The 13,087-nt window shown below is 46.7% G+C and overlaps 1 protein-coding gene across 1 annotated transcript in view; it reads right to left on the bottom strand.

Moving 5' to 3' along the window:
* The window catches only part of RFFL (ring finger and FYVE like domain containing E3 ubiquitin protein ligase), a 70,745-nt gene extending 66,104 nt beyond the window's left edge, over positions 1–4,641 (bottom strand). The window contains exon 1 of the mRNA XM_081110864.1: positions 4,418–4,641. The gene's annotated coding sequence lies outside the window, so the exon portion shown is untranslated. The remainder of the gene's footprint in view (positions 1–4,417) is intronic.
* Between the last annotated feature and the right edge of the window lie 8,446 nt (positions 4,642–13,087).

Here is a 13,087-nt window from a genome sequence, read left to right as displayed (position 1 = left end):
TCAGGGGGAACACTTTGTAAAATATATGACTGTCTAAACACTATAGAGTACGCCTGAAACTAATATAATATTGAATGTAAACTGTAATTGAATAAGTTTTTAAATAAAAAAAAAAAGCTGACTGAGTAGATATTCCTAGAGATATAGAAAATGCTAGATTTAGCAAGACATCTTAAACCTACAGAATAAATAAAAATCTTATGAGAAAGTAGGAGAAAAGAACATTCACTGATTTGCCTACAATATACACAGAAAATATTTATCTCTCTTAATCCACATAACAATCCTACCAGGCATTTTTTTCACCTTGCAGATGAAGAGAAAAAGAAGCTCACCGAGGTTAAATAACATGTCTAAAGGAGCTTGGCCAGGAGAGGGAGGAGCTGGGATTCAAAACCACAATTATCTATTTCCTACATTGTTTGGCTTTTCCCAAGTTTAATTCCCTAACATATTTAGTTCCCCAATTCTGTTTTAACTCAGATGGTTTTGTATTTCAATAATTTTTCTTCTTTCCATGAACTCAGCAAACTATTTGTGACTACATTTTACTATGAAGCATTTTATTATTTTCAATAAGCGCTTCAGCTATGTAGAAGTGAAACATCTAGCAAGTTGGCTTTATTTTAAAACCCTACACACAGAGAATTCCCAGGCATCTCTCCTATCCAATACTGACCATAACCAGATTGACTAGTTTTCAGACTTCCAGTTGTTTCCACATTTTCATTCAATTGTCAACTCAGGAAATAAAGGAAGCCACTTTCACCACCCCTCTCTCATGACTCCCACTACATAATACAGCAGAGAGGGCCTCTCCATAAAGCAATTTACATAAAAGTTATAAAAGCTCCTTTTTATCTGTCAGGACTAGGAAATGGGCTATTCTAGCAAATCAAACATCCTGAATACCATGATGCTTTTAAAGGGACTACCAATTTATGAAGAATTTCAAAGCAATACAACAGTGGCTTCCAAACCTGCTACAAATCAGAATCACCTGCGGAGATTTTGGGAAAGATGCCAGAGAGGTTTTTATAATGTAGATTATGTGGTCATCACTTACTCACTCAATCAAAGTCTCCAGGAGGTGGGACTAGAAAACCTGTATTTTTAAGGAACCCCTCAGTGACTCAGCTGCCAAGGACTAGGTACCACCGAATCTTTGAAAGAGCACTGGCTTTTGAAAATCACTTGCAATAAAACATACTAAAAACGCTAAAGCTGCACTGAATACCATGTGACCTTCTTTTGATGATTCAGGAGACTGCAGGCTCTCCCAGTGCCTCCAGTCCATCACTATACAGGCAAAAACAGAAAAAAGAAGTTAAGATTTTATATCAGTGGAAAGCTGGAAAAAACAACTCTTGTTTTTCTATGAGATTCAAAGAGCTGGTTTTCCTAGAGGAAATGTAGATTTTTATTCTTGCTTTGAAAAAGGAAAATGTTTAAAAAGTACAGAACTCTCTTAACCAACTGCTTAGCTCCAATTTAGAATGTTAACAGGCCCAACGGCATCAAAAATGTGGAATATTCAACCTGAATAAAAGAAAGCAGAGAAGCTTCAGACAGTCTTAACTAAGAGAAAAGAGGACAATGAGTTTAAACTAAGAATGGCAGTAGAGGATTAGAGAACCCACTGTCCTGACCATGGCAACTGATAAAACCTGGAACCCAGGAGAGTTGAGGTCTTTGAACACATGAGGCTGAGGATTCCTACCTACATGGGATGGCTTTCATGTGAGCTCTAACAGGATATCCTATTAAGAGCCCAACTGGATTTAGGATTTTAAAACTCCATGAATAACAAAGTCAAAACATGAAAGTGACCAGACCATTTTCCTATTGAAGAAATGGGAATCTGTGCATTTGGATATAAAACTACTGTCCTTACAATTGGCAAAATCTTTCTTACATTAACACAAGTAACTACTATCAATACGCAGTAACGAAACAAAAATAATAATCAGTAACCACAACCAAAAAATAATGATGATGATGAAGCAGCTCACCCCTTGAGACTACAACAGCAATTTAAAGTATATTTTTTTCATTAAACTCTAAATTATATTTTAGCTCTGTATTGCAGGGGTTTTGAAATCCCAAGGTATAGAGGTTAAATCTTTCCTCCCAAAACAAGCACTATGGCTAGCACAAGTTTGATGTCTCTCATCTACCAGTAAAATAACAGCAGTAGCCCAGCCAGCATGACTCAATGGTTGAGCATGGACCTATGAACCAAGAGGTCACCATTCAATTCCCGTCAGGGCACATGGATTGTGGGCTTAATCCCCAGTAGGGAGTGTGCAATGATTCTCATCATTGATGTTTCTATCTCTATCTCTATCTCTCCCTCTCCCATCCTCTCTAAAATCTATAAAAATATATACATATTTTTAAATAGCAGTAGTATTAAAGATTCTATTATAAGGATTAAAAAAAGTGAAGCTGGAACTGGTCCCCCTAACACACCTCAGGTTTATGTAAGTGCTTTCAAAAAGTCCTAGGCACAACTCTCTTATAGATGGGTGTGGCTGTACTAAACTCCACAATAAACATGTAATTAGGGGGGAAATTGTCCTTTTTTGTTATTGTTGCTGTTTTGTCTTCTTAAATGCTGGTAACTGAAAATGCCTTTTCCACTGCTATTTTAAAGCTCTTAAAATGATATTCCTATTAGATGGGGTGCTAAGCAGAGTTATGTTAATGGGCTTGGGCTGGGAAAAAGTTTGAAAACTAATTCCTAAGCATTCTGAGAAGGGCTCTCTCTTTTTGTGTGTATTATTTTAGCAACTGGTTAAATTGAGTCAACTTAGAGAGTTTACAACCCTTGACCCCAGTGTAAACGGTCAGGTTAACAGCTGTCTACCTGATCAATATGCAAGTTTTTAGTGAATTGATCTTCATAATTAGATAGACATGAAAAAGGGGTGTCCTAGATTACACGGGAATTTTCTTCCAACACAATCACGTTACTAGGAAGCTCTGCCACATCCATTTGCAATTGTTACATACAATTTTCAAACATTTTCAAACTTAACGCCCCTTAAATGAACTGTAATTTTTGAATTGTATTCTGAAGCCTAGAATTATTAGAAAATTTGACAAAGTTTCGGAAACGCACGCCATCACCTATCTCCTTGAATGTGGAAGAGAATGCAATGGGGGGGGGGGGGGGGGGGCGGGGATAGGTTTAGTTGTCCAGCCTGAAATCCCCTGAGCAGAAAAGAAGTATTCCCGCCAGCTCCCACCCCTAGAACTCTGTACACAAACTCAGCCCAGCACCACCTCCCCTGTCTGCTCCTGTTCCTAGAAAAAGGGTTCAGTAAAACGAACAGCCTTGACCACATTTCAGCAACTTGAACTGTCACTGGGAAAGCCACCAGGCTCCTCCAAAGGGTGGTAGCACCAGGGGGGCCCGGAAGTCTTCTCCGTCCTCCCAACCACTTGTAAAATGGATGTAACGCGGCCCTCACTGTTTTCTCAGAAGGTCAGAGGCGCCTGGGGTGTTTGCTCATCACGTCACTGGCCTTTTGCCAGGGTGCAAAGTGACAGCCGCGGGTCAAACCCTGTTTCCAAGCAGCAAGACTGCTTCCCTGGCTGCACGGGGAGCGCGTGGGACACTCTTCCTTGATTACACGAGCAAGTTTTTTTACCCCTGGAACGAATGACAGACCGACAAAAAGGAGAAAACGTGCTGTTCTTATCTCCTGCCAGCCTGAAACCAAGCTCTGAACGGACAGATGTCTGCCCGGCTCGGGCTCCGGGTCTACCCTCCCTCCCCGCCCCCGGTCAAACGCCTCCCGGGCAGCGAGCTGCAGGCAGGCCCCGCTCCCCGCCGCCTGAGCCACGGGCGACCTCACACTCCTCGTCCCCAACGAGCACAGGGCAGCTCCCCAGCGCCGAGCCGTGGACACCCCCAAACTTTTCCATCAACCTTCAAACTCCGGCGCCCTCCTCCTCCGAGAAGCCCGCAGGCCTCCTCCCCGGAGAAGCGGGGACCGGCTCGTCTCTTTAAAGCGGGGAGCAGGCCGCCCCGTCCTGACTCAGTTTACTCCGCCGTAAAGCAGTCTCTTCCCCCCACCAGCTGACCCGACCTGCCGGTGGGTACGGCGTTCGGAGAGAGTCGAGGCGCCCCGGCCCCCGTTACCGCCCGCACCGGGGAAATGCGTTCTTCGAGGGACTTGTCCTGGGACAGGTGCGGGCTGCCCTGCACGAGACTCTAGCGATGCAGGAGCTGCCCCATCCCGTGCGGGGCGGGCAGAGTCCCAGGCCGCGTCCCGCGCGGAGAAGGCGCCCCAGACCACACAGCCAGGCGACACCCACGGCCGAGCAGCGCACCCCGCCCCCCGGCCTCCCCCTGGACCCCACCCCCGGCCGGGTGCCCCGCGGGGCAGCGCCGTCGCCTCCTCCTCACCTGCCGCGGCCGCCGGCTCGGCCCGCACCTGGGAGGGGAGGAGTGGGGCCCGGATTCGGCGGCGGACGCCTCAGGCTGGGGGGCTCCAGGCTCCGCCGCGGCCTCGTCTCCGGGGCTGAGGGGTAGCGGGGGGCAGTCGCGACATCCTCACCGGCTGCCCCAGGAAGTTGGCCCTCCCCTAGCCATCCCCAGCCGGCCGGCCGGGCTGATCCCGCCCCCCGCGTGGCCCCGCCCCCGGCAAGACAGGCCCCCCTCTCGGGAGCGCGCCTCCGCTCCGCCGCGCCCGAGCACCATAGAGAGGGGCGCGCGCCGCCAGTACAGCGCGGCCTCCGCGCGCGCGCGCGCCCCCTGGCGGAGCCCAGCTGCCGGAGCCCGAGCTGGGCCAGACGTGGGTACCCCGGTGTCGGGCGTCTGCTCTCCGCGTTCGGTGCGTTGGTCACCCACCTCTACGCGAGGAGATGAGGGTCCAGGCCCGAGTCTCAGCGGGGCCATTGTCCAGATTGGTGGCCTTGGGCGAGTCCCTTAACCTCTTCGAGCTCGTTGCATAATAAAAGTTGGAAAGTTACCGCACCTTCGTATCTCCTTGTTCCCCACGATGCTATCAGCAGGTGATGGTTCCCAAGTTACATTGGAGGAAACCCAGGCCCATCGGGGCTCCCTAGCCTCACTAGTCAAGGTCCCACAGCTGGGAAGTATTATTAGCCAGACCTGTGGGGCCTTGTTAAATAAAAAACTTAACTTCCATGGCTGAAAGCCTTCTTCTTTTAAATATATTTTACTGATTCTTTACAGAGAGGAAGGGAGAAGGATAGAAAGTTAGAAACATTGATGAAACATCAGTTAGCTGCCTCCTGCACAACCTCCCACTGGGAATATGCCCGCAACCAAGGTACATGCCCTTGACCAGAATCGAACCTGGGACCTTTCAGTCCGCAGGTCGACGCTATACACTGAGCCAAACCGGTTAGGGCGGCTGAGAGCCTTTTTAAAAGAAAGGGTTTACTGGGCCATAAAGGACCAGGTCCTGGGGCATGAAGTCTAAACCGGCAGCAGCAGCCTAGGTGGGAAAGGCAACACGTCCCGCAGTCCTGCTGGCGTTGACGGGCCTTTTTTTATTTCTCGTGGAGGGGAGGGAGAGGGGGAATGTAAGGTGTTTGGAAAGAATTTACATTGGCCACAGATAAGGGTGGTGCGATAAGGTGAAGTGGGGGAGCAGTTCTATGACAGCAGCCTCTGTAAGAAAGATATTTACTATTTTTGACTGGTTACAGGCAATAGTCCTGGAAGTTTATGCACATGCAAGATCCGATGGCCCAACTAGTAGTGGGCTAGTAGCCGTCTGGATGTTGATTCAAAGCTCCAATATATATTCAGGAATGTGAGCCGTCTGTCACCTGGCCCCAGCTATTAACAGGCTAACTGTTCTGTCTTTCTCCTATTCTCCAGCCCGCTGTAATTTAATTTAAAACATTTCAGAATGTTTGTTCTTGTCAATATCAAAACCCTTGTTTGTCCCCCTCCCTCTATAGCACCTCTCTCAACCAGCATTTCCCTGTCTAAACCCCCAGAACTAGTTAGTTTCACCTTAGGAAGGTGAGGAAGCTGTTCCGAGGAAGGCGGTGGTGCGATGAAAATGGCTGGTGCTGAGAGCCCATCCTGGCCCTTCACCAGCTGTACCTTTTCTGTGGGGTACTTCATCTTTCTGAACTCATTTCCTCATCCCCGAAATGCAGATTGGTAGGAAGATTTTTTTAAAATAATTCTTTACTGTTGAAAGTAATACATATGTCCCCCTTTTTCCCCATTGACCACCTTCAGCCTACCCCCACCCCTGCCCCAGGCCTTTAGCACCCTATTGTCTGTGTCCATGGGTTATGCATATATGCATGCATACAAGGTCTTTGGTTGATTTTTCTCCCACCCACCCACCCTCCCGCTCCTTCCCTCGAGGATTCCGCACTCTGTTCCATGCTTGGTAGGAAGATTTAAATGAGCTAATGCACAGAAGGTTTAGTAAACTATAAAGCACCAGGGTTGCATGGGGAATCATTAGCATGGGTTAGAAACAATACCTATCATGAAAATAATATAAATTTGAATCCTCTGATTAGAGGATTTGAATCTATTGACACTTAATTTTCTTATGCTTTAGGTTCCTATGGAAACCTCCCAGAGGTCTTCTGAGCAATTTGTTTTGGGTTTTTTTTTTTTGCATTTTAAATAAGGAATATCACAAGGAAAAGTGAAGTAAAAATATTTCACGTGCAGACTGTCACTTTACATACCATTTACAGTCTTCCCAAAAGCCCAGCAAACTGAGTAGTAGTATACCCATGTCATCAGTGAAGATCTGCAGATTAAGTATTGACCCAAAGCCACACAGGAAAAGGCAGAGCTGGATTTTGAAACTGGGTCTTTCCACCACCAGGAACTGATGGAATGACTGGCCGCCTAGACGCCTCCCGCACCTGAAACAAAGGTGCCCGCCCATCTTTTTCCTACCTGGCTATTTTGGTAACTTTCCTTGATGCAATTTCCTGCCCTCTCTGTTTCTCTCCGGGGTTTTATTTTCCCACATGAAGGCTTTTGTCTCCTCTTTCCCCCTCTCTGGTTCCTTGTCTCTTGAGATGCCAGGGCCTTGTGCAGCCTCTTTTATTGCTGAAATGGATTTGTGATCTGTGATTAAGACACAGCATTCTCTACCTGATCTCTCGGCTATCTCCTCTCCACGTTAATTACTGTATAGTCATAGAAAGTTAATAGGTCTGTGGACGAAAGGGGCCACAGGCTGACCTGACCAGCTCAGGGGAGGCCTGCATGGCGGTCTAGCAGACTCAGAGACCTAAAGTCACCACAAAGGATGGTCTGAAATTAAACTTTAAGTAAAAGCAGTGATGGTGGGCAGTTATGTCCTAGGCCGGGATCTTCACTGACAAGGTCCACCTTTACCTTAACTGAGCCTATCTGTCTTTTTGCATCTGTGATAACACACCCTTGAAATGCCTGGGTAACTTGTAACTTCCCTTTTTCTGGACCCCTTAGGGCACAACCTCATGTGCCTGGGTGCAAATTATCGTGTTAATTGTTCCTACACCCGCCTAAGTATGTGTCTATCATTTTACTTTTTACCCAATCCCAGGGTGCTCCCCCCCCAACCCCCCCGCACCCCCCACCCCCCCACCCCCCCACCCCCCACCCCGCTTTGTTTTCTCCCGCCTCTCCAGTCTACCACCGATGGGTTTCAAGTAACCCACCTACGGCCCTTCCTTTGATTACAATGTATAAATACTAGTATAGATGTAACCGGCCATTCTCCGAGCACTATCTCAATTTGTTGAGGTTCTGCTTCCTGGCAATTGTCGACAGTTGGGCTCAGGTAAACTCACAAAACTTCTTTACAGGTTTGAATGTTTGTATGTTAACAGGTCCAAGTCAAGGATGGGGTGGGACCAAGAGATGTTGTTTTGTAAACTTAAGTTTACAAGCTGAGCGCTCAGTTCCTGTAGGGAGTGTGCTTCATCCACTGCTGAGCCCAATCATTGACGTCTGGATTCGAGACACCCTGTGGAAATCAGCTTTCCTGTGTCCTCGGGTCCACATGACAGCTAAAACTTTGGAACGCTGCTAAATAACGTGCCTATCACTGAAGCGGGGAGGTCTCGGAGGGGCGTTTACCCACACGCCTCCTTTCTCCACCTTTAGCATTAGCGCCATCACTATTTTTCATCTTTATCGTACGCTTCCAGAGAGGCACTCAATAATGTACCCATTGTTTAAGTAATCGGAAATCCTTTTCAGTGAGCAATCGTATTTAGCTGTAATAAAACACTAATTTGTCTACCAAGTGACATATTTATAGGAGCTATTTACTTTGCCATATTTTTATTATTTCTACTCATTTGCTAAGTACTTCCCAATACATATTTATGAAGCCCATGCCTTTCCCCAAACAGTAGTGAAATAATAAATCATATTATTTATTTTATTAGCAGCAGCATAGCTTATAAGTCCTAGTGCCCTAATTTTTGTTTGTTCTGGCAACAGCAGAAGAATTCATGGTGACAAAGCACCTACTATGTGCCTGTGAAAGGCACTTCACAGCGATTATCTGTTTAATTTGCCTGAGATATAGATTTTACCACTAAGACGGAGACATTACCTTGTTTAAGTAACTCAGCGATAAAGGGCCCAGCAGGGTTTTGAACCTAGATCTTGATCCCAAAAGCCTAAATATAATAATGTCCGTACAATATAAAATATTCCTTTCTGAGAGAGGCTGCAAAGGTTTCCCCAGAATGGAACAGGTAGAGTAAAGAGACACAGGATGCTAACCCCAGTTTTTCTATGAGAGGTTACTCTCTGGGGGAAGTCATTCCCTGAGAAACCAGTGGAGGGGCCCTAACCAGTTTGGCTCAGTGGATAGAGCGTTGGCCTGAGAATCAAAGGGTCCCGGGTTCGATTCCCGTCAAGGGCATGTACCTTGGTTGCAGACTCCTTCCCGGGCCCAGGCCCAGGCCCTGGTCAGGGCTTGTGCAAGAGGCAACCAATTGATGTGTTTCTCTACATCTTTCCCTTTCTCTTCCATTCTTTCTTAAAAAAAAAAAAAAAATCAATGGAAAAATATCCTCTGGTGAGGATTAACAACAACAACAACAACAAAATCAGTGCTGGGGGTATTTCCCAAAGAGAAGAGAAGTACAAGAGTTCTATTCATTCTTTTTTTTAAAAATATATTTCTTTATTGATTTCAGAGAGGAAGGGAGAAGGAGAGAGATAGAAACATCAATGATGAGAGAGAATCATTGATTGGCTGCCTCCTGCACACCCCACATTGGGAATGGAGCCTGCAATCCAAGCATGTGCCCTTGGCCGGAATCGAACCTGGGACCCTTCAGTCCGCAGGCCGATGCTCTATCCACTGAGCCAAGCCGGCTAGGGCTCTATTCATTCTTGGAGACGGGCCTGGCTAAATGCTTTGCGGGGCACAGTGCAAAATGTTGGACCCTTGTTCAAAAAGTATTAAGAACTTCGGGATGGCAATGGCAGAGCATTAATCTAAGCACAGGACTGTGCAACTGCATTGGTCACACTGCCATGAAGCTGGCCTTGCCTGGACGGAAGGTAGCTGTCACTAGTATCTCCCAGGCATCATAAGTCTCAACGATATGAGTGCTTATTTTATGCTGGAAAAACATTCAGTACTTTCCTAAGCTATATGACCCTAAAGCAAGTCTACGTAGCAGTTTTTATTTTCTCCATTTCACAGACAATGAAACTAGGGCTTAAAGAGGCCCTAGCCAGGTAGTTCCGTTGATGAGAGCATCGTCCAGATATATCAAGGTTGCAGGTTCAATTCCTGGTCAGGGCACATACAAGAATCAACCAATGAATGCACAAATAGTGAAACAACAAATCAATCTCCTCTCTCTCTCTCCCTCCCCCCATCTTCCTCTCTCTATTAAAAAAAAAAAAAAAAAAGCAAAGGCTTAAAGAGGCTAAAACATCCAATGAGATACAGCAAGTGAGTGTCAGAGTTAAGACCCAAGTTATTTGAGATGTAAAAAAATCTTGCCCCTTTATCGCTTTTCAGTACAGTCCTATTGTCTTCTGGCAAAACCTAAGCTTAAATTGAGGCTATTACACCCAGAAACTACAGAGAGTCAGGGGAAAGACAGGACTCAAAGGCTACTCAAGGAATCAAACTTGTGCAGCAGCTAAAGTGCAGCTGTACAGCTTCAGGATACATGGACCTTCCATTGGCTGGGAGAGAGAACTCTATACATGACAAATATAATGGCCAGAACCTGACCTCCCTTCTTCAGGACAAACAGGAAATGCAACGAGGTCTTTACCTTGACTAAATGAGGAACCTACAACATCTACCTTAGTGATAAAATACTGGAAACAGCCCACTCGTGTCAGGAACAGGGACAATGGCTATTGTTGCTTCTATTCAACTTAGTCCTGGAAGCTAGTCTAGCCAATGCAATAGGAGAAGAAAAAAAATCAGGGAAAGCACTTTTTTGAGAGTGGTGTTTGATGAATACTATACCTAGCTCTATTGTAAGCTCCATGCATCACACAGCCTTCTCCAATATTCATCCCCAACACACAGATTTGAACAGTTTTAACTCTATGCAGCACAACTCCGTGACAAAACACAGGAAAACCTAGTGGATATGTATCTAAATCCCTTATCTCCTCCTGGCTCATAACTCAGGGACATTAGACCCTACTGCTTTTATTCAATTATATTTCCCCCTAAGGCTCCAGTTGACTTTAATACCAATGATATATCCCTTCTCTGAGTGTTTGTCATTCTTTCACAGATTCCATTACGGAAAAATCGGAAAGAGCTGATAAAATAGATCTCTGGCCCAGCTTTTTATGGTGAGCTAAGCTGAAAAGAGGTTGGGATAAGTAGTCTATATTGCTATCAGGGCAGAATGAAAAAGACTCTTTAAAAAATATATATATATATATATATATGTGTATATATATATATATATATATATATATATATATATTATTGATTTTAGAGGGAGAGGGAGATAAAAACATCAATGAAAGAATCATTGATCGGCTGCCTCCTGCACTTCCCACACTGCCGAGGCATGTGCCCTAACCAGGAATCAAACTCTGATCTCCTGATTCATTGGTTGACACCCAACCACTGAGCCACACCGGCTGGGTGAGCAAAAGAAAATTTGACACGGGAGTCCTTAAAGTGGATCTTGAGCTCATGGACAGATAAATGAACAGAAAGGATGAGAGAATGGTACAGGGGGGTTATGAGAAATGTCTATCTGGCCACCACGGAGGCATAAGAAAGGGAAGATGTCAGTGTGGATGCACCAGCCACAGTGGGGGGTGGGGGTGGGCAGAGGCAGCACAGAAGCAGGAAGCAGAGCCAGCCTGGCCTGAGGCATGCTTGGGACTGTCCAATGTGCCCGGAGCAGAGTGTGCAGTGGCAGCACGTGGGGCGAGGAAGCCCTGGTCCAAGAGCAAGGCCAAGGAGGAAGCAAGTACGAGGGGCCGGGTTCTGCAGGAAGTCCACAGGCTGGCCTGGCACAGCAGTGAATGGGGCGCCTTCCTGTGGCCAGAGATGCCACCTGGGCTTGAGGGATGCCAGGCCTTCAGCTGGAGGAAGTGCCCCAGTGGGCATAGAACTGTGCGGTTTGGAAAGTAAAGGCAATGTGGAGACAGACAGAGTCCTGGCCTAGGAATCAGGAGTTCTGGGTCCCAGGCCTGCTTTACCACTGGGACTGCCCTACTCTTCTTTGGGGCTCAGTGTCCTTCTCTGTTAAGTCACAGGATGGGACAGGTGATCTTTACAGGCCTCTCAAACCCCATTATTCTAGGGTCCTCAGTCAGGGGCTAAGCACCTGGAAACAGGGCAGATCTCCCCAGGGCAGAGGTGGCAGCCAGGTTCCACGCTGAATGCCAAGTCTAACTGATTGGCTGTGGTTACCTGGAGCGCGATGTGGAGAAGAACTGCAAAATACTGGGAGCTCCGCAGAAGAATGCTTGATTGGTTGGTGATGTCTGCGTGGGCTCAGGATGCCCAAACGGTAAGAGTGGCAGGGATTTTTCAGCGTAAAGTACTGTTTCCTACCACGGCTGCAGAAATGTGCCAACCGCTCACAGGATAAGGATACTGAAAAGCCCTAGCTGGTTTGGCCCCATGGATAGAGCATCGACCTTCAGACTGAAGGGTCCCGGGTTCGATTCTGGTCAAGGGTATGTACCTGGGTTGCAGGCTTGATCCCCAGTAGGGGGCGTGCAGGAGGCAGCCGATCAATGCTTCTCTCTCATCATTAATGTTTCTAATCTTTCCCTATCCCTTCCCTCTGAAATCAGTAAAAATATATATTTTTTAAAAAGGATACTGAAGGTTAATTCCTCCCGTGGTATTCTGTGAGAGCAGCAGCACCAGGGTTCCCTCAGTTAGGCTCACCAACCCTGTCCTCACCTGGGTAGATACCCTCGAGCCAGTGCCCCATGCATTCCCAACGCGCCATGCTTCTTGCTTCTATCCCTGCTGCGTTTATCGTCTCTAAATGTCATACCATCGGTCTACAATTCTGACACCGCTTTTCCTGCAGCCAAGACACAACTAATTAATTACACAACAGGGTCTCTGAGAAAGGCAACCTTCCTTTTAAAAAATGTGTTCAGTAAACAACCTGATCATTTCTCTACTTTGCCTTTTGTTTTCCCCGTCCCCACTGTCCTCCTCTCCTTCCAGCCAGGGTGACAGCTCTCAGACGGATGACTACCGTGCAGGTAACAGACAGGGGGTGGGGAGTTATTTCAAACACTAGGGCACTACGCCCTGGTACAGCTGGCTGGAAGAGAAGGGTAATTATATTGCATCTCGGAGCCACCGGCAATGAATTTCTGCATGAAGACTAGATTTGCCATGTATTATTTATGCCAGCATCAATTTTCCCAGCTGGCTCTATTGACTGAGCAAATTCTCCTCTGTCTGTTTATGGGCAAGGCCACGCATGGTTCGGCACCTCCGGGTACTCTGTCCTATGGAGGGGCCCCACAGGGAATCATGCATATTATACAAGTGTCTGGATTCACTAGGAGGTCACATCTTCCCTTCATTAGATAATATCCCTGGGACAGCAGCGAGCTCCCTGTCTCACCTGGCTCTGGTGA

The sequence above is a fragment of the Myotis nattereri genome (genome assembly GCF_964212035.1).
Source record: "Myotis nattereri genome assembly, chromosome: 16".
Taxonomy (NCBI): domain Eukaryota; kingdom Metazoa; phylum Chordata; class Mammalia; order Chiroptera; family Vespertilionidae; genus Myotis; species Myotis nattereri.
The sequence above is the reverse complement of the archived record's forward strand: the minus strand, read 5'-3'. Positions and strand labels throughout refer to the sequence as shown.